Source organism: Nanorana parkeri, unplaced genomic scaffold, assembly GCF_000935625.1.
Source record: "Nanorana parkeri isolate BGI_ZX_2015 unplaced genomic scaffold, ASM93562v1 scaffold813, whole genome shotgun sequence".
Taxonomy (NCBI): domain Eukaryota; kingdom Metazoa; phylum Chordata; class Amphibia; order Anura; family Dicroglossidae; genus Nanorana; species Nanorana parkeri.
Genome location: NW_017307081.1, coordinates 523,196 through 542,381, shown reverse-complemented (window position 1 = coordinate 542,381; position 19,186 = coordinate 523,196).

The window sequence follows — 19,186 nt, the reverse complement described above, 5'->3', positions numbered from 1 at the left end:
TTATTATTATTATTATTATTGTTAGTACTATATTTCTATATTTTAGACTGCATATAACATCTTGGCTCAACTATTAAAATAGCAGGATAAGACTAAATGATGTTAGTGGTTATCCCTGATTTTTGAACTACTATAAATATAAGGTATTGCTTGTAGTAATCCAGAAAATATTTTAAATAAAAACAACTAAAATACAGATACTGTGTTGATCAGCCTGGCTAGTGTTGTCACTGAGCAGATACAGATAGTATTGTGCCTGGAAACTAGTGTGTGATAAATGTATTTCCATGAATCAGTGCTTCTATCTGCTGTATGACTAATCCCTTCATGTCAGGGTTTTCATCCCACACAAGACTGAATGTAATCCTCCATGTACATGGTATACGTCTGTGTGTGCGAATTTCTATTCATATAAGCAGACATATATACAATTGTTGCAGACTGTGCCTGTGGAGGTCTGTACTCCACATTTAACCATCTGGGGAGCCTAATTCCCAGCAATAGCAGAGCTGCCTCCTTATTTCCTATAGGAGCATTAAACTCATTTTTACTTGTTTCCTTTTTCTGACAGACGTGGCCGTTTATGGTGGCTGGAAAACCTGAAAATGACCTCAAAGAGGTGGTGGGCTCAAGTCGCCTATGTGGGACCACAGCGTCATGACCTTAGGAAAGGAGCCTATAGACAGCCACTGCAGGAAGGGACATCTCACCTTATCATGACAAGAACTTCTAAAGACTATATAAGCATATTCAAGAGAAGAGACCAAATGTATATAACAAACGATCCCTTTTTATATTTAACTCGATGACCTTGTATATATTTTGCTGTCCTGAGCCTTGCTGGTCCAAGAGAACTCGGAACACTCTTTGCAACGTTGTACTATATGATTAAATATAGGGTGTCTTGTCAGGCTTTGAGAGCCTCCTCTGCTGATCCCCCTTGTTTCAGATACAAAAGATTTATATTAAAAGTATATATTTTTTTTTCCACGAGAAAGATATGTCTGCAAAAAAATACTTGTTTATATATGGAGCTCAGTTTGTGTTGCTTTGGGGGGAGATAGATAGATAGATAGATAGATAGATAGATAGATAGATAGATAGATAGATAGATAGATAGATAGAAAAAAACAGAGCGTTAAAAAGAAAGACAGATAATAGATAGACAGATAATAGAAAAAAATAGATAGATAGATAGATAGATAGATAGATAGATAGATAGATAGATAGATAGATAGATAGATAGATAATAGAAAAAACAGAGAGTTAACAAAGAAAGACAGATGATAGAAAACATAGATAGAAAGAATAGATAGATAGATAGATATTTTTATAGAAAGACAGATTATATAAATAATAGACAGTTCAAAAGAAAGATAGATAATAGAAAGGCAGATGATGAAAATGATAGATAGATAGATAGATAGATAGATAGATAGTTTTAAAAAAAGACAGAATATAGAAAATATAGTTTTATAGAAAGACAAAATATAGAAAAAATAGAGAGTTAAAAAGAAAGAGAGATAATAGAAAGGCAGATGATAGAAATAATAGATAGATAGATAGATAGATAGATAGATAGATAGATAGATAGATAGAGTATAGACATATAGATGATAGATATATAGATAGATAATTTTATAGAAAGACAGATTATATAAATAATAGACAGTTCAAAAGAAAGATAGATTATACAAAGCCAGATTATGAAAATGATAGATAGATAGATAGATAGATAGATAGATAGATAGATAGATTAAAATAATCCATTTAATTTATAATTGCTTAGACATTTTTTTTTCTAAATTCAGAGATATTTCATTTTTACGTTAACAGTTTTTTTTTCTACATAACTATATTTAACAAAAATAGCTTGACTGAGGATAAGCTGTAAATGTGGACAATTACAAAAAAAACACTGGCAACAACCTCACAGGCTGCTCACATGAGATGGAATTAGAAAATGGGACACCAGATTTTCTCCTTCCCAGTAGCGGTTCTGGTAATGACACTGATACAAAACGGACCTTAGTTGTAGAGTTGTAATTGTATCATGCGAGTTTATTATTGTGTAACTATTATGTAGCCCTTCACTGCTAACTCCGGTGTAATAAGGCTGATTGACTAAAGAAGTTAAAAATGTTCACACAATAAATTGCCTGAATATTCGCTTCAATTATGCAATCAGATGAAATAAGCAGACAGAATTTGTTTCTGTTTTTTTCACACGAATGGCTAATTAAAGTGTGCTTATTGTGTGAACATTCTTAACTTCTTTAGCAAATCAGCCTCCTTATATCAACCATCTTTTTTTTTATATATAGAATGTTGAAAGGCAGAGAGGAGTGTGATTGGTAATGTAAATTGTAGGACTTGTTATGGCACTGGTCAGCCTGCCTATGTGGATGAGTCATAGAGGCCACCTACAAGTGCTGGTCATGGCTTATCTCTCCGTCCATCTCCGTTCTTTGCATATCAGGTCTGCCTTCAACACCCCGGTATGAGATATAGATCACATGTCATCCACTGATTTGATGATCTGCTATCCCACTGGTTTTCTAAACACTCATCGTGTTTGTGCTATGCAGTGAATGCCCACACCTTGACCAGATCATTGTATCAGAGAATAGACAGTGCCTGGCAGCGGGCAGCCTGTGAGCACATGAGCAGCAAGCTCCAAGCTGAGAGGGTTAAGCAGTCTGTGATAGAAGCTAGAACGGAGTGGCACGGCTTTATCCTGCAGGGGATTAGGATTGAAATCTGTTGATGGCGAAGTTTAAGGGAGATTAGATTGAGATAAACAGAGGAAAGAGGGAATGAGATAGTGGCACTAAGGCAGTTCATGCACAAGATCTCAGCAGGGCTGTTTAATGTTTCGGGGTTATGACCGGACTGTTTACACCATGTCCTTTGTAATTTATACTAGTGTACTAGCAGAGAGCTTTACATTTCCGTTTCTCTGGTTCTGCTAGTGTTTCTCTTGTCAGTAATAACAGCCTCTCAAGGTAAGATCTAATGTCCCCATACCAGGAGATCAATTTACGGCATCGTGGGTCAACTGGATCATAAATTCCAGCTTTGTACTTCATGATGTGCTGGGATTTGTAGTTCCCTAGGCGTTCTGCTCAGCTCCCATGAAGGCATCTCCTCATTCAGATAAGGACACAGGTCACCTTCTCTACCCGTTATTGCAACCTTACACTTCTCATCTCCCCTGTGTACTCCCCTTCTCATCCTCTGCTGTTTGTCTTTTGGTGTCACAAGCCTGTATTATTTGTTTTTTCATCAACTCCCTATGGATATTGAAGATCTCATGAACTCCTGACCTCCTTCCGCCCCATCCTCAACATCTCAAAAGCCATTACTTGCTTGGGATCAAGTATGAAAACAAGCAAGCTCCTCAAGGTGCCTGGAACGTCTAACTCATTGGATAATCCAAGTTGATTTTGGCCAACTATAATTATTAGGATAGTAGTGAGCAATTTAAGGGTTCATTTACTAAAGGAGTAGAGACTATTTATTAAAATGTATGTTTGCCTAGTTGAGTGAAAAAGGTGAGGCTGTGTTCACTTCAATTCTCCAATCATGTGCAAGGGGAAAAAAAAAAAAAACACATGCAATGGAAATTAATAATTATTTTCTTATTGGTGATTATATGGTTGAAGTAGAGCTTCATCTTATTTACTAAATTAAGTGAACATTCTCTTTACAAACATTACTCAGTTTACAAAGTAAAAAGGGTCTCAACTAGAGGGCCGTGACCCAAAAGTGGGTCGCGACCCCATGTTCAGTGGGTCACCGCATGGCTTCCATTTTTCTAGGTGAGAGGCTCTTCTGCCTCACTCTAGCGCAGCACTGTCAGTTCTCGTGCCAAGCAGCCATTCAGAATATGCTGCCCGGGGCCGAGTGTCAGCTTGAGATGGGATGGGGCTATGGTCTCCATCCATACATGGAGCTCCCTCACAGCCATAGCCCCATCCTATAGCTTACAGCAACCTCAAGTGTCCTATAGAGGTGCATGGACCGGAGTGACGTCACATTCTGTCTCCCGGCACCTCAACAGAGCACACAAGGGAGCTGTACAACCAATGCACATATGGATGGAGCTCCGTCACAGAACAGAAGCCCACACTGGACTGCAATTGCTGGAAGATGGGGAGACCTTAAAAAAATAAAAACATTTTTGGGAGTGTGTATGTGTGTGTGAGAGATTGTGTCTTTGGTTGTGTATGTACGTCAGTGTTTTTGAGGGCCCATTCACACTGGTACAGTGCGTTCATCGCATAGTACCCTGCAATTAACACACTGTACCACGCAAACGCACCTACTGTGCATTCTGGTGTGGGAGGTGTGTTGCGTTGTCGTTCACTTGAATGGTACCCCAAACGCACCTCTCGCCTACAGTTCGTACACCCACACCGGAATGCGCAGTACCCTAATGCCTTGCACTGTATTGCAATGACCAAGGACAAAGGACAAAGGACAAATGTGGGTCCTGAGGTTACACAGGTTGAGAACTACAGGTCTACTGTACGCCATCAGTAAACCAACCCAGCGGAAGAGACAGATCTCTTGTTAGTAAACAAAGTTAAGACGTATTCATTTTAGTTATTCATGTGCAAGCTGGTCCTGGTGCCAAAGCTAGCCGAAGGATCGGCCGAAGCTACGGCCAGATCCTTCGGCAGCTTTGTGAATAGACCCTTATATTTGTTTTGTTAATTTCCCTAGCATGTGATTGCATAATCAAAGTGAGCTCACCTTATTTACTACAGCCAGCAGTCACTTTGCTAAGTGAACAGTTTTTACTCCTTTTGTAAATCAACACCAGTGAATCTTAAGACACATTACCAGCCTGACTTCTGCAATAATACAAATTCATCAACCTATGATCATCATCACTTATCATTTTTATCCCCGTATTAAATCACAGAGACCTGCAAGCTGTTATTTCCCAATTGTTATTTGTTCTTAGAAAATATGACGCTCGATAGCAATACTTGTGTGAGGCCCAGATCAAATATTTGCAAGGGTAATAAATATTAAATGATATTAGAAAACATATGATTGTACTCTGGCAATAGGACTTTGCTTTTCCTCCAAGCTCTGGCCTTTAAGTGCAAATACAGGCAAAGGAATCCTTGACAAGGTATTTAATATGGAAAAAAAGCATAACAAAGTAATATAAAGTTACGATTACATTCTTATTGCTACACTGCTAATGAATCTGCTTTTTAAACGGCAGAAGTTTGTTTTAGAACTGTGTGATGGTAGAGGGCTTTGTTTTTAGTGAGTTGGCACACCCATAGGGATTGGTTCACTAATGGAGTAGATTAAGTTTATTTAGCTTAGCAAGTAAAGTGAAGCTGAATTTGCTTAAAGAAGAACTCTAGGTTGTAGAAAAATGATCCCTCGCAGTGGTGGTACTCCTGCACTGAAAGGGTTAACTGCTCATTTTGGTCTAGGGGCGAAAATAAAAAAGAAATATTCACTTGATCCTCAGTCCCGCCTGGATGCTAGATCGGTCCCCACAGCCTTTTTTCCCCAGGGCTCCAGTGGTCTTAGAACCCATGACGACATCATGTCTAATACAGGTCTATTAGACGTGAAGATGCCGAGGAACATACCACATCTGGAGCGGTGGGAGAGAGCGGTGAGCAGAGACTTCTGCAGGATCAGGTTAGTATTGCTTCTTTATTTCCCCCCTAGATACAAATGAGCAGTTAACCCTTGCAGTATGCAGTGTGGGGGTAGCCCCATGACAAGAGTTAAAGTGACACTAAACTCAAGAGTTAAACCTTAAAAATGAATTCAAGTTCCTAACTATTAACATAAATGTATCCTTTTTGTGTATCAGTCAGCTGTAGATCCCAAATCATGTCTGAATTCATGCGGACGCCAACTTTCCTTCTGGAGCGTGGCTACTTTTGTTCCTCATGGTCCTTGTTTGTTGTAAAGTGGCCACCACTCCAAGCTCACTCCTGTGATGGAATACAATCTCTATACAAATTAGTAAACTAATCGTGAGATTGTAGTCCATGACGGGAGTGAGCTTGGAGTGGTGGCTACTTTACAACACACACAGGTACCATGTGTAACAAAAGTAGCCACCCTCCAGAAGGAAGGACAGTGTCGGCACCAATTCAAAAATGAGTTGAGGATCTACAGCCGACTGATACACAAATAACGTACATTTTTGTTACTAGTTAAGATACTTGAATACATTGTTAAGATTTAACTCCTGAGTTTACTGTCATTTTAATCTTTCTAAAACCTGGATTGTCTGCTCCAGTTTTTATAAATTGATAAATCTGTTGAAAGAGGGCACTACTGCCATTCACACAGGGAGAGCTTTCTGGTTCCCTGTAGCTTACCTTATCATGAACTGTTAGGTACTACTACGGTAGTACATTTACACAAACTGATAAGCTCATTTAAATCATTCTGATCTCTTTTACATGTATAGATATTTCATTTAAAATCTCTTTCAAACTTTATCAACATTCCGAAACTGATCTTTGTTTTTACATGCCTGCAGTACTGTTGATTTCAATGGTCCATGCATCTCAGAAATTGCTGTATAAATTACAAACCTGTGAAATCCTAACAGGAGTTAAAAAGCATACTAAGCCATATTATTGATTAGTGATGTGCAAGAGAAGCTCACATCATGTGTGTGGGGAGGGAAGTTTGAAACCTAACCTTGGGTGCCAGAGGACCTTGTCCCAGTACTGGCGCTGTTATTATATTGATATTCATATGTCAGTGAAGGGTTTCAGCATAAGTAAAGGACTAAATGAAAATTCAATACTGTACATTATCCCATTTCATGTAAAGTTGGCTACTTACAGAGTTAAATTCAGCCATTTCTCTGTGAATTTGAAATCCACTCTGTGGGTGGCCCTGTTGGCAGCCTGACACCTGACATCCTTCAATCTGAAAATCGAAAATTGTCAGGTGTACGGTGAGTGCAGCCAATCGGGTATACAATAGTCCTGCGGGAATGGGGGGGATTTCCTGTTCAGCGTGGATGGAGGAATCTGTTTTTTTTCCGTTCACCGTGCTAGCGTATGGGTAGCTTAGGATATTGTGATTTCTTATCTGTTATTTTATGCACCAAAAGGTCCCCTGTAGTGTCATTCAAAATAGGTACAGGTAATCTGAAATACCAACAAACATGCTTATCAAATCTTGGTAACGGGATGTTTCTTGATCCTGATTAGTATTTATTGAGGGAAGAAAAGAATTAGGAATCCTTGGAGAGGAAGTTTATATTGGTATATTTACTAATAGTTGGTTATAGTGCGATTCTCCTGAAAATTCATTTAACATGTTCTTTACTATAGTCTCTGCATACATGGCATTGTCATAATAGCATGAAGCACGCAAGAATCAGAATTCAGATCTTTTGATACACTCCTGGATATGGAAAGTCACCAATAAGTTAACACTGTGGATGCAGCATTCACATTAAAGTGTATGTTTCGTTATATCTGTTTGATAAGTCAAACAAATACCTATTGTTCTTGCCAAAAATCCAGTGAGCTTGTAACTCTGTAAAAAACTTGACCAATGTTATCAGCCCTGCCCAGGTTACCTCTGTGAACTAAAGAACACCTCCTTCTATGTTATGGAGATAAGGATAGGGGGAGGCCCAAATTTAGAAGCCAACAGCCTAGGATGATGACGCTTCTCACAAGGACAGGAAGTAAATGTGTTATGGCAGAATAACAAGGGGAACACAATGGAAAAACATGAATAAAGAAAACAAATCACACATAAGAACTGGCAAGCTACGATATATTAAATCTTTCCTCTTTGGTTTAAATGCACTTTAAAGTGATTTTAAAGTCTAAAGCCTTTTAAGCTATTTTGGATGCTGATTGAGTCACTTACAGTAGATGCTGCTTCTTGATGTTTAAGTGTTTTATCTTCCTGCATAGTCAACTGGTCCCCTGAGAACTGGTCCTGATATCCTGTTTTAGGGTGGTTCTTTACCCTTACAGTGACACACTTGTGTGTGCTTGTAAGCTGTATGTGTCTCCACATATACACAGGCACAGCAAGAAAAGCCAATCCTCTCCTCCCTGATCCCCACTCCTCCCTTCTCCAAGCTAGTAGATGAACAGCTGCTGGAGACTGTGCTGTCCCCTTGTAATCTTGTACTGGACAGGAGGTTCAGGGAAGCCGAGCTGAGAGCCAGCTGTTCAGATACATGATAACTATAAATGTTTTGGGCAAAAATGTAAAGAAATACTTTGTGGGCAATGTATATTTGTTTGTTCTGGATTCATTATTGAAAAAAAGGTTTGAGACTATAATACTACTATAATGTTTAGCCATAAAGGAGAGGTTTGAACTGGATTGTGTTCATTTTGGGCATACATTTGAACATTATCATAGTTGATTTCAAAAGTTTTAGCATTTGACATTTGTCATTGCCAGGTACCCAGATGCTGCCTAGCACACCTCCCAGGCTTCCATTGTGTCTTTCTGCTGTCTCACAGCCATTCTCTATGGCCTGTGTCATCCAAGACAACACTCCATATAAACATATTGTGGGAGCCCATGTCCACTGCTTTTTGGGTGCACTTGGATCTCTGTACATCTCTCAGTAAAAATTCAGAGCCTTAAAATGAGTTGTAATGCTTTTTATTCTTACTCGTCATCATCCACAGAGCTCAGTACATCAGCAGGACTCCTTTTACGTTTAATTGTGCTTATTCTTACTTACTGCTTATGCTTACTAATTAACATTAGCAGTGTGTTGCAACATATCTCCTCACATCTGCCTATTCCAGAGCTTCTGATTGTCATTCTTCACCATCCTCAGTAAATCAGTAGTATATTGAAGTATTTTTAAAAAAGCTCTATGTGTCCCCAAAAAAATGGTATAAAATTAATTTCAGTACAGCGTTGCATGACAGAATAAATGTCAGTCAAAGTACTGCAGCGCTGAATACTGAAAAATGGCCTGGCCAAGAAGGGGTTAAACAAATGGTCTTCAAGTGGTTAAAATGAGCCAAAACAATGCAAATGTCCTAAATGAGCCAAAAAGGACTTTGTAAGTTGTATATTTGCAGTATGGAAATGTTACCACCTGGACAAGGCCCACAGGTGCCGCCAGTAGCAGTGACCCCATCTAAAGATAGTACAAATCCAGTACAGCGAAAAGGCCAGTAGCTGTCCAAAAACACAAGGTGAGTGCTATTGCCCATAGCAACACTGATAAAGTTAGACCAGTTGACTTTTTCTAAAGAGTTTTTAAATGAGTTCAGCAGGATTACTGAGTGGGAAGCATGACCTTCAAAATGCTGGTGTGAGTTATTACAGCCCCTTCGGCTTGTGAAGTTTCAGGTAACCTACCGGTTAATGGGCGAAGGCCACAACTATGACAAGTTTAAAGCCAAAATTCTTCTAGGGGGAAAATGCAATGTGAATGAGAAAGCCAACAAGCCTCCATTGAGGAAAAGCCAACTCGCTTAGCAATAGGTGGGCTTGTGTGGTGGTCACAGCTCCAAGGTGTGGCTCAACAGTCCTTGGTAGTGGAGGGTTTCCCTCTGCATGCAGAAATGTGCCATATGCAAAGCCCTGACAAGACATCGAGGCAAGTGCACTGCTTGCGGTGAAGTGAGTCGGGAAATGCTGTTGCCAAATTAGAGTTTTCTTAGGAGAACTGATGCCGCCCTGGTTGGTGAATGTATTCCCTCAAAGTTTAAAGAGAAAATTCACATGTTAAATGAAGAGCAACAGCCTCACAATATTAAAAAAAGGTAATAAAGTCTGCCATGTCTGAAGGTGTGGTGTTCCAAATTGACAATGACCGTGGCAAAGGTGTGGAGCAGCTCGCTGTTGCTGAGTCAGAAAGGATGGTAGTGGGTAAGGCACATAGCAATGCTCTGGGAGAGCACCAGGCAATTGTGTTAGTTATGGAAGAGATTACCTCCAGCTCCGAGGAGGCTCATTTAACGAAATGCATCCTCTAGAACGGGGGTAGGCGGTGCAACTAAAAATCCCATTAGGCATTGCAAGACTCTGACAGCCACAGACATGATTCCCAAGGCAGATGCATTATGGGTTTTGTAGTTTCAACACAGCTGGAGGGCCTGAGTTTGCCTACCTCTGTTCTAGAGGATGCATTTCTTAAACTGACCTCCTCAGAGCTGGGTGTAGTCTTTTCCATAAAAGAGAGGACGGCCAAGAACAGATGAGAAAGTAGCAGAAATCCTGCCCATAAGCCTGTAACCGATATTATCATGGCAACACCGTTCTCTGCATCAATATGGCTTGCCAAGTCCAGGACAGAGAAAATAAAGAAGACCCTGCAGCATCACATGAGTGTACAGAAGACTTCAGAAAAGGTTAGTATAAAAATAAAATAATGCATAAAATAAAGCCAGCAAGGGCCACAAGCAAGGAGTAAGGTTGATTAAGGGGGGAGGTACAGAGCACTGAGTTGGATTTTAATCACGTACACTTCATTGTGAAAGAAAATAGGCAAACAGCAAATCATGTAGCATAATGTGTGGGGAGTAAAGTGGTTAAATGATAAGAAATTTTTTTGTTAAAAAAGGCTAATTGTCCCCTTGCCCTCCCTATCTTCCTTCTGTTGCACTGAAGGAGCAGGCCACAGGATACTGTGCATGCATGGACTTTTTCTCTATTGACCCTAATGGAGATGCTTTCTATACATGGGCTAGTTGCAGGAAAGGAAACCATACATATTTTGTAAAAAGCTTTGCTGAAAATATGTAATAATGTCAAGAAGCCAGCTGTCACTCACGCAGCTGGGTGGATCTTGACAGTAATGTTGGGATCCGTCCCGGCTGCGGTCGGTCTCAGTATACCGGAAGCTGTAGCCTGCGATATACTGAGCTTTGGGTCATGGGAGGGCACTAGTTTATGTCCTCCTGTGACCCTGAGGAGAGCTATTGGGAAAAACACTTACCCCATAGTTCTACTTTAATAAATACTCCAATTAAATAAGTATATCTGTTAAAAAGATGACCGTTTTGCATGTACGCTTTTTGCCTGTATAGTGGAGTAACACTTTAAAATATTGCTTTACTTCCATAATCGGAAGAAACCATAATCGTTCTCTTAATTATTAACAGATAGTGGCCTTGGAGCATATACTATCCCCTCCAAAATCAAAAATATACAGGATACAGTCTTTAGCAACTATTCCATGAGAATAAACAAACTTGAAGGCTGTGTTCTTGTGCCCTCATCAGTTGCAGTTTGTTGCTGGCAGATAAGATAGGTGGATTAACAAATTGAAATCATAAACTTTAAGAGTGTTTGTGATTATTGCTGATGTTTTGAAGTGACTGTTATGTTGAACCACAGTCTGGGAAAATCTAGACCTATAAGGCCACATTCATTTTAGGAGGTGGGAGTGTGTGCACTTTTTATATCCGAATTCCTGACATCAATGCTTTAAGACTTATTTTCCATTCCAACTTTCAAAGTAGCAAGAAGACATACTTGTATGTGATGTCAGGAAGCAAGTAAAAGGTCAATGTAACCCAGAAGGGCTTTAATGGGAAGTTGTCTGTGCTCTAAAGTATTGAATGAGGAACTGCAGCCAAGCTTTAGGAATTTAAAATCTAATGAGTTCAGTTTTGTAAAACTTTAACTTATTTTTTTAGTTTAACTTTTCTTTCAAGTAATCACCTTAGGAAGTCAAAGTTTTCTATCTAAGAAAGAACTTTAAGATTGCATTCAGAGCCAAAAAGCGTTGCAAATGAGAGGGGATTCACTTATCACTGTCTCCTTACAGATCCAGAAGATAATGCATTATTTCTCATTTACATTGAACAACAAAAAACAAAAAAAACCTTGGCACTTAAAGCGGACCTTTACCCATATATTTAAAATAACAACAAACACACCTTTAGAAATGTTTAGTAATGACAATCTACAAAACACATACTTCTAGATAACTCTGGGCTCCCCCCAACTGGCCCAAAACCAGGGCCCGGTCGCAAATGCGACCACTGGGACCCTGATCATTTCAGATTAGTTTTGGGGCATTTTCACAAGTACGTGTGAAAAAACCCAGTATTGGCACTGGTGCATCCCTATTTATTAATATAATGTATTGCTGGGACTTGTAGTCCTGCATAGTTGGCACTATTCTACATTGCTGTATAATCATTATACAGCAATGCAGAATACCACTAGTTCACTGTCTCCTTACAGATCCAGAAGATAATGCATTATTTCTCATTTACATTGAACAACAAAAAACAAAAAAAACCTTGGCACTTAAAGCGGACCTTTACCCATATATTTAAAATAACAACAAACACACCTTTAGAAATGTTTAGTAATGACAATCTACAAAACACATACTTCTAGATAACTCTGGGCTCCCCCCAACTGGCCCAAAACCAGGGCCCGGTCGCAAATGCGACCACTGGGACCCTGATCATTTCAGATTAGTTTTGGGGCATTTTCACAAGTACGTGTGAAAAAACCCAGTATTGGCACTGGTGCATCCCTATTTATTAATATAATGTATTGCTGGGACTTGTAGTCCTGCATAGTTGGCACTATTCTACATTGCTGTATAATCATTATACAGCAATGCAGAATACCACTAGCTATGCAGGACTACAAGTCCCAGCAATACATTCTAATGTAATTAATAATTATAACAGCAGCTCCCCCCACACCGACCTTACCTGAATCCTGCAGCAGCTCAACTTCTTCAGCTTTGGCAGCCAAGGGGCAGGACTGAGTGGAGAGGGTCCTCTCCCAGCTGAAGAATGTGCTGCCTGGCTGTGCCTGCTGTGTCGGTAGCGGCTCTGCCAGGCAGACAACTGACAGGAAGCGCCTCTCTATCCCTGCATAGCCGCCAGTACATTCAGAGCGTGGCGGGGAAGGGAGCGGCACTAACCGGAAGGGGGGGACAGCATGAGGAAGCTGCGGGCCCTCTGCTTCCTCTCTGGCCCCCCCTCCAACAAGCGGAACGCCAGGGCCAAGTCGCAATTGCGACCGCTGCGACCCTGGTAGTTCCGCCAGTGTGTAGGAGGTAAAGCTAGCTGCATCTCTGCCTCTAAAAGTAGCTCCAAGATTAACTGCCTTTACAAGGCCTTCTCTATCCTTTCCTCTCTATCCTGAAGACCAATCTATTAAGCCTGTAACAAAATAATGGAAGCTACCAAAACTAGACACAGGTGGGTCAAAGGGAAGGAGGACAAGCAATACAATAGTACTAAGGTAGGCAACAAATCGCTGAAATTCTGAATAGAACCTGTTGTCCCTTGAGAAGTATTTTCAGCACAAATCATCATTGTAACTTACAATATACACATGCAGAAGAACAGAAAAAACTATGTTAAATAGCTTTGCTTTCGCTAGCAAAAAACAGAGGCTGGTTTGGGCTCCCTTGTTGGTTAACTTTTTATGATGTTCTGAAAAACGTGACCAAGGCCATCCTTTATAACTTTTTTTGGTAACTGCTGTTTTCCTTTAAACATCCAAAGCTAAGGGACAGCATCTTTATATACAGGGCATGTATAGTTTTCTCATTGGGTTTTTTTTCTTAAATAAACAAGTAAAATAAATTAATTTGATGTAAATAGGTTTAATCAATATGTGTTAAGGTTTCTATTTTGAATCTGCGGCTATCATCCTCAGAACTGTATTATTGCATGACTTCACTTTGAACTGTTTATTTGTTCTCACAAGCTCCATATTGTGTGCATGCTGTATATCCATTGGACTTACGTGAACATTTATATTGTGGCCAGAGGTTATAGAACTGAGTTGAAAAATACCTATCTGCATATTGTGTTCCACAAGAATTAATTTGCTAACAGACATGACAGTGATCAATGTAAAATACTTATATACAATGTTTTATATTTATATGGCTAAAAATAAATTTGATTTTTTTTTTAAATTAGTGTTTTTTTTTTACACCTAAACATAATAATACATAAATAGAAATATACATAACACTATTGTTTTTGAATAAACAAGTGACAATTCAACATATAGAATAAAAATAATGAAAAAAAATAAATGAGAAAACCAACATATGCAATAACAATGCTTTCACATGCAAGAATCTTCAACATAAACATATGTTACAAACATTAGGAATCCTCATACATGTTTAATGTTGCAAGTAGCAAATCACTACTAATGTACTTTTCCTTCCTCATACCATTATCAGGATTTATGTCCTCTTTTGCTTTCTGATTGAAAGGGAAGTGTCCTCCCACAAATCCCAGACCAGTCCTCAATCTTGATTGGATACAGACAAATTATGTTATGCCTGCCGGGTCAGTAACAGAACTGTATTGCAAAAATTGTTGTTTTTTTTGCTCTAAAACTACAAACTGCCCACAATAGCACAACTCTGGGTTCAGCAGGCAGAGTACATTTGTTCATAAATGAATTTTGCAGTAAATGACCCTGGAAGTGCATAGACCTAACAATATTGTGTTCATTCATTGATCTCCTTAGGCCGCATAAAGTGGAGGTATCCTTGGTTTATTTAGATCTCTCTTCTTTAAACAAAATGGACTGTGACATGGAGGTGATGTCGCTTCAGATAGAAAGTAAAATGTGCCACCTGGGAGTAAAAAGCGGGTCGTCTGATCACTCAATGTGCCCCCAGAGATTGTAAGGATCTCTAAAGAATATATAATAACACGAAGGGATCCTGCAAGGCCCATAAATGACAGTAAAAAATACACTGTCTGGCCCAAACAAAAGCCACCATCTGGACTTAGTGTTATGATCTGGGAGTCTGAGGTTTTCCATCAATGGATTTTTCTCTTCTCTGGTGAGACGGGTATATTCCAAGATGACAACGGCAGGATTCATCAGGCTCAAATTGTGAAAAGTGGTCCAGGGAGCATCAGACATCATTTTCACACATGGCCACCACAGAATCCAGACTTTTACCCCATTAAATGACCCCGTCGGGGGTCGAATGATGATTTGCCAGGGGTCACCCGGGAGTCTCCCGCTATTAGATATCGGCTCCGGGCCGCCCGGGAGAGAAACACTTTTTCCCGGAAAGGTTTACTCTGCTCAATCGAGCAGAGTAAACCTTTCCCTGCGATCGTTTTTTTTTCTGACATCGGGGGCCGCCTTAAGTCAGGAAAAAAAAAAACCACCATAGGAATGCATAGCTAGATTCCTATTGGCTATATCACTTTGCAATAGCCAATAGCAAACTAGCTATTGCACCCGCCCTCTGCTGCTGCCAATCAGCAGCGGGGGATCTGAAGTTCTCAGTCAGGTCCTCTTCTACTGATTGGCAGCAGCAGAGGGCAGGTGCAATAGCTAGTTTGCTATTGGCTATTGCAAAGTGAAATAGCCAATAGGAATTTAGCTATGCATTCCTATGGTGTTTTTTTTTTTCTGACGGCGTACGCCAGTGGTTCGCAAGCTGTGGGTCGCTGTGTGATTTCTGCTGTGCTAGGTGAGAGTCCCCCTCAGCCCTCTCCTAGCGCAGCAGTGTCAGTTCTCCCGCCACACCGCCAGATGTCGCTGCAGCAGCCCCGTCATCCCTAAATTTTACCGTTGGGGGTCACCACAACTTGGCAAATGTTACCAAGGCCTTAGAGAGGTTGAGAACCACTGCTGTAAATGATTCAGGAGAGTACAGAGCGGAAGGGTCCTTTTCTGTGTTCTAAGCAAATTTGCACACATTTTAAATTGTACTTACAGTGCATGCAGAGTTCTGTTATCATGTTTTTAATAGTACAGTGTTTTGTGGTGTATGTATTGAGTGTATGTATATCCAAAACAGGATTTTTATACTTACAGTAAAATCTATATTTCTTGGAGTTCATTAAAGCCCAACATCGGACACAATTCAATTACTTTTGCACGATATTCTAATTATTCGAGTTACACCTGTATAATGCAGTGATCCTACTGTGCCCAGATTTCTGCCCCTATGACTCATCTTACAGCTCTGGACTCACTATTTCCTGTATCATATTGCCATTCTGGGCTCATCCTCTGCTGTGCCATATTGGTGCCCCGTGATCCTGCTGTGTCCCCCTCCTTTTATCCTAGATTGCTACCTCTGGAACTACACCTCCTTGCTGCACCCTATTTCCCTTGTCCGCACCACACGGATATCCTGTACCCATTCTGTGTACCAGAACACCCCAATTAACTTCCTGCACGTGTATTCATTTTTGTGTGCTCTCTCTCTGCTCTCCCAGTGAGTCAAACAAGTATGCAGCCAGTGAACTCAGAACTGGGTTCTAGGTTACTGACTTGGAAAGTACTGAAGCTACGGGAGAAGCATGATAGCCAAGTAACTGGCATTTTTATAAGGAGAGGCTCCCATTAAAGCTTGACTGGGAGTTAATAGTACTCATCCTGTACTGTTCCTGTGCCAGCCATGGTACACAGCTCACTAAAAATTGTGCAGTGTTGTTGCAAATTGTCTATACAATCTCTGTACCAATAAAGCTGAACTCTGGATAAGCAAATATTGTCTAAATCTTAGAGGCATGTGTATTCGTACTTGAATCTTGGTGTGCGTTGTGTATTTCTTCCAGATCAGTGCAGTAATCCAGTGTGAGACTTTATCTCTGTGCAGGAGCTCCCTGTAATACAGACCAGTGACTGCTGCTCTCTCCTAATGCAGGGTGGTATATGGTATATATATTTTATATGGTACTAACTGTTCCGAAGTTCTTGTTGTGGGGGAGAAAACTGGCTCCTTATGCCGTCAATCAACCTTTTGGACCGAGTGGAGGGACGTGACCTGCTGCAAGGATGTGTGTCTATGGATGCACAGCTACTGCGGGCAGGGCCAGGAACAAGCATGCATGGGTGTCTCCACAGCAGCCGCTTAGCTAATGTAGGCACCTGTGCAGGGGGTGGAGGAGACAGTAATGCGGGGACCAACTAGAAAACGAGGAATTGAAACGTTTTCGAAAAAAATAACAGAGCTGCATACCATCTGTGCCTACCTTCCATACAAAAAATAAAAGCAAGGTTTAATGTTACTTTAAATGAAAGCGTTTGTGCCCGGAGTTCAGCTTTAAAGCAGCATTGTTGTTTGAGCAAACTGTAAACTACAGCTTTGCATAATTTGGAACTGTTCTTTGGGAAAATGTATGGTTTTGTTAGAGAAAGACAATCTAGCACGTCAGGTGCACAAAGTAAAGTACATCACCAGCACACCAAAGTAAAATCTTCAACGAGTGGTCATTTTATTGATGTACACACATCTTGTCATAAAGCAACGTTTTGGGGCCACTTTATGACAAGATGTGTGTACAATAAAATGACCACTCGTTGAAGATTTTACTTTGGTGTGCTGGTGATATACTTTACTTTTTGGATTTGAAGTGGCGCCATCCACTATAACTGCAGCACCCACTTTAAAAAAGGGGCATGCCAGTAAGGAGTGTGGTGGAAACCTATTTGGAACATCAGGTAAATGTCTAAGAAGGGATATATATAGAAAAGGCTAATTGACTTGTAAAATACATACAATGTAGTTAGGGCCCATTCACACCATGCCTGGATCATCTCCAGACCAGACCGTTTCCAGGCCCAAAATGCATCTTAATGTATCAGTATGCTATTTCTGGCCTCTGTTCACACCAGCGCAGTCCATTCCGTTCCAGACCAGAAAAATACTGTTAGTCTTATTTTGTCTGGTCTGGAATGCACTGAAACACAAAGCCGCATACAAACGCACTTGTAAGGCCATTTTAAGCTAACAAATTCCAAGTGTGGCAAAAACGCAATGCACTGCGTTCCAGATCTGGTCCGGAAAGTGGTGTGAACCTACCCTTAAAGAGGAACTTTACCCCCTGGGTGTTCATTTGCTATTAACCACCTCTTAACTTAGTGCTTTCAGATAGTATACTCACCCGCCCAGCTAATCTAGCGTTGTCCTGCAGTGATCCACCAATCCCACGCCGCATGCCAGGACCAGCACAGCCATCTTAAAAAAAGACCCGGCTCATGCACAAACCTGGGACATCTCAGCGCCTGAGCTGGATCTCTTGAACATGCGCAGACTGCTGCGGTTCTTTGTCACGTCTATGGAAGAGACCAACAGTGCATGGGCTGATTCAGTGGATGCAAAGACATGCTGCAGTTGTTTTTTAGGTGTATGGGACCTGGTAAAGACTTATACTGATCTCCACACATGTATGAAACGTAGCAGAGACTCCTGCCAGTCTGTAGATGTGTATGAAGCATGGGACGTGGCAGAGACCCGTGTCAGCCTGCACAAGTCATCTTCAACTAGGTAAGGATTAAAGGGGAAAAAATGGGTGAAGGTCTGCTTAAAAATTAATAACTTATATTTTAACAATCATAAAAATGTTAACAGTCACAACAAGGCTCACAATTAGTAAAACAACTTAAAACAGGACACCACCTTGCTTTTATTCCCCATGTTGCCTAATATTCTAAATGATGGTACAAAACATTCTACAAGTGGATTGTTTACAACATGGGTGGGCAAACTCGGGCCCTCCAGCTGTTGTGGAACAACAAATTCCATAAGGGATTGCAAGATTCTCACAGCCACAGGTATGACTCCGAGACAGATGCATGATGGGATTTGTAGTTTCACCACAGCTGGAGGGCCAGACTTTGCCCACCTCTGATCTACAATATAATTGCAACACTGATGGAGGATGAAGCGTGCAACTGACTCGTTTCATTGAAATATTTCTAACTTCTCAAGGTGTTAATGGTGGGTGAGCGATCTAAAGTACATAAAAAAACATGAGTGGATTACCTGATAACTCTGTTTCCAGGAATCTTCCAGGACAGCCATCGAGATATAGGCTCCGCCTGCCTGCAACAGGAAACACATCAACCACATTACATAAATGGACTCCTCCTTCCATCCCAAGTCAGTAACCTCTAGGACCGAAGGCTACCCCATGCACAAAAGTATCCCCTCCTTCATCCAACCTTGGATGCCACCTGGATACACACCAAGGGCGGTAACTGGCTGTCCTGGAAGATTCCTGGAAACAGAGTTATCAGGTAATCAACTCATGTTTTCCCCAGTCATCTTCCAGGACAGCCATCGAGAGGATCAGTGAGGACAAATCTTACCTCCTAGGGTGGGACCACAGCTTGCAGGACTTTCCTGCCAAATGCCTGGTCTTGTTGAGTCATAAGGTCCAGCCTGTAGTGACTGACAAATGTCTGGAAGCTGGACCAC